Raw genomic sequence first — 3,795 nt, 5'->3', positions numbered from 1 at the left:
CCATTACGCTAACTGCTGGTCCCAGGGAGGCTGCTTTCTCACTTCCCCTTTCTCTCTCTCTCTTGCTGTCTGGTGAGTGCATGCATGCTCTAGCAAATTTTTTTTTTTTGAGAGGATTTTGCTATATGGCATGTGTGCTCGCCAGACAGTCAGAGAGAGACAGAGAGACAGAAAGTGAGAAATCACCCCCTGGGGAGGATGGCCACGCCGCAATCCCTTCTCCTCCATTCTCCTCTTGGGATCTTGGGCACACACGCACACGTGCCCAGCATGAGTTTAAGCCACCAGGTCCGGGACTCGAACCCAGTCAACTACATGGGAGTCCAGCAACATAGCCATTACGCCAACTGCTGGTCCCACAAAATTTTTTAAAGAGAGAGCAGCTGGGTTCTTGTTAAACTGCAGATGCTGAGTCAGTAGGTCTGGGTGGGAGGTCCTGCACTCCTCGCCACCGCTAAGCTGTGCTGCTATTGACGGTCCAGACCACACTAAGTAGTGAGGCTCCAAACCACAGTCACTACACAGAAACAGCAGGCCTAAGCCCCAGCCCCTAGCCACTGATGACGTGGCTCCTCACAGGAATCCTCTGAATGACTCATAAACCCATGAGAATTTCACATCTGCATCTCCTGTGAGAGAGACTGCAAGGACCACGAGCCTCAAGAACCCAGCCCCGTTTGAAACTTGACGGACCGCATTGCTGTCAGATGATACCTACATGGGGAACTGAGCCCCAGAGAGGGAAGTGGGCAGCACTGGCTTCTCCCTCCCTGCTTCCCCAGCCTCCATTTCCTGCCCTCCCAGCATAGAAGCCTGGACTTTTGTTTAGGTGTGGCTCAGTACCATTCCCGCTATGGTGGTCTGGGTGGAGCTTCAATATCAGGGAACTAAGGATGAAGCATGTGCTCTAGGCCTGGCCAATTACTGCAGTGCATCTCTCCCCCTCCAAAACAATTGGCTCAGGCACAGACATGTGACCTGAGGCAGGTCCAATCAGGAACGTTGTGCAAGGAGCTACCTGAAGGCTCTCACTGCGGGGTTGAAGATACAGGGATGTGACAACAAAATGAGAGGGAAAGAAGGAGAAGGGACGATTTTGCTCCCAAGAGTACATCTGGTGGAGATATATTTTGTTTTTGCAAAAGTAAGGGAGACTTGCATCTAGTGGGCAGAGGCCAGGGATGCTGCCAGCCATCTCCAATGTACAGGACAGCCTCGTAACAGAGACTCGTCCAGTCCAAATGGCAGAAGTGCTGCAGTTGAGACCCCTGGGCCAGAGATTCTGCAATGATCTTGTCCCCAAGGAAGAGAACCTGGAGCTGCCACAGGCCACTTAATGGAGCCTGAGCTTGGACCTGACAGTAGAAGGTGGAGCCAGAAGATGGAGAGAAGCTGAGTACGGGGGGTACGTGAGCCCTAAATCTCCCTGTGCCTGAAGCCAGATCTGCTCTTGGACTTTCCATTTTGTAGCTCAAGGAGTGACTTTTGGGCTTAAGTCCCTTTGGATGAAGTTTTGTGTCACTTTCAAAATCTCAGTGATGAGATGAAGCAGACCGGGCCTGTTCCTCTCCCTGTTTTGCATACAAACAAACCCCAGGGTGATTTGCCCAAGGTCACACTGCAAGTTCATGGTGAGTGCCAAACTAGTATTTGTTCCGTGACCTCAGGTGGGGCCAATCTTATTTTTACATTAAAATAAACACAGATAGGCAGAATGCCAAATTCACATAGGCTTTGAAGATAAAGTATGAGACTCAGTACTAGTCTGTTGCTGTACTGTAACACCCACGGACTATAGGGAGTTTGGGGAGAGTTGGGGCTAGAACCCTGGACTTCTGACATCCAGCTCAATGGGATTCTGCAGCCCAATCTCCCTCACCCGCACATGCCCCTTGGGGAATTACAAAATTCTTTTGTACCCATGTCTTGCCCATGCAACAATCCTGCAGCCCAGGCCGGGATCTTGTATCTAGGAAACTAAGGCCCAGAAGGTAAGAGACATGGCCAGGCCATGATGTTCAAAGCTGACTGAGCAAGGATCTGATCCCAGGTCTTAAGAGTTGAGGTCTGCGGGGCCAGCAGGTGGCGTGGTGAAGGTGCTGGATTCACATACGGCTGATGGCAGTTTGAGTCCCAGACCTGGTGGCTTGCTTTCTCACTGTTCCTCTCTCTCTCTGGTCAAATTTTTAGAAATAATGATTATAATAAATAAAAGTAAATAAGTATTTTTTTTAAATAGTTGAGGTCTGCTTTTTTTATTATTATTATTCAGAGGTTTTTTGGCTTAGGGCACGTGCACTCGCTGGAGAAAGAGAGACAATGAGAGGGAAAGTGAGAAGTTGTCCCCTGGGGGGGAATACCTTCTCTTCCTGGGATCTTGGGCGAGCACACACACATGCCGGGCATGATTTTCAAGCCACCGGGTCTGGGACTTGAACTGCAGCTGGCCATGTGTGCGACCAACAACGAAACCACTGCACCATCTGCTGGCCCTGAGGTCTGCTTTCTCTCCTGCTTTTCTGGCTGGGTCCGTGGAGTTTGTCGTCACAGCGCTGGCTGTCTCATAAGCTCCCAGCCTGTCTGGTACCAGGCCCTGCCCACAAGCACACAGGGCGAAGGTCTCATGAAGAGCAAGAAAGGAAACCCTGCCCCTTTCTCCATCTCCCCTCACACTCCAACCAAGGGCTTGTGGCACTGATTCAGGATGCCCTTTCCAGTGGCATCAAGTAATAGCTTTGGAATCAGACCAACCTGGGTTCGAATCCCCATTCTGCCACTTAGAAGCTGTGATCTTGGGCAAGTCGCTTTACTTCTCTGAACCTCAGCTTCCTTACCTGAAATAAGGGGCACTCCTGCAGGGTTTTCTAAGGCTTACAGTACATAACAGATGTGAATGTGTCTAACAGTTACGTGGCGATGGTCAGCGTCAGTTTGCCTCTGTTTGCTTCCCTTTCTAAGAAGTACTGCTTTGACCCCACTTGGAAGATGAAGCTATTGGGGGAAGTACAAACTGAAATTGTCTTAGGGGCAGACAACAAAATACACCTTGATCCATCCCAACGTAGCCCTCCTCTACCAATATTCTCCTTGGCCCAATCACAGGGCTGCCAAATCCCAATGGCGTGGGTCCGTCCCACCCTTCTCCAATGTAAGGATGTTCTCCACATTCTCCAGATCCTTACCACGATGCTGTAAGATGGGCCACACACACAGTTTTCTCCATTTCACCAATGGGCAGCCCTAGGCCTAGAGACTTACAGACTTGCCCAAGGCCATAGCAGGCCATGGGAGCTTAGAATGGGCTTTCTCACCCTCAGCATCAGTGCCTTTGGAGGCAGGATGAGCCCTAATGGTCCTATATACCGGAGGAGTCACGGGTATCTACCCACTTGGTGCCAAGTGCACCCCAGTCCCAGCCATGACAATCAAAAATGTCTGCAGACATTGTCAAACAAATGTCCCTGAGGGCTAACTAGCCCCATTAAGAACCACTGGTCTTGGGACCAGCAGATGATGTAATGGTTACGACTCCCATGTAGTTGTCCGTGGTTCAAGTCCTGGACCCGGAGGCTTAAACTCATGCTGTGCATGTGTGCATGAGTGCCTAAAATCCCAAGAGGAGAATGGAGAAGGGAAATCCCAAGAGGAGAATGGAGAAGGGATTATGGCATGGCCATCCCCCCTGGGGAGTGATTTCTCACTTTCTCTCTCTCTGTCTCTCCAACGAGCACACACACCCTATAGAAAAAAATCTCTCAAAAAAAAAAAAAAAAAAAAACACAAGGACCAAACAAG

This window comes from Tupaia chinensis, unplaced genomic scaffold (assembly GCF_000334495.1).
Source record: "Tupaia chinensis unplaced genomic scaffold, TupChi_1.0 Scaffold000146_1, whole genome shotgun sequence".
Taxonomy (NCBI): domain Eukaryota; kingdom Metazoa; phylum Chordata; class Mammalia; order Scandentia; family Tupaiidae; genus Tupaia; species Tupaia belangeri.
Note: the sequence above shows the minus strand (reverse complement) of the source record.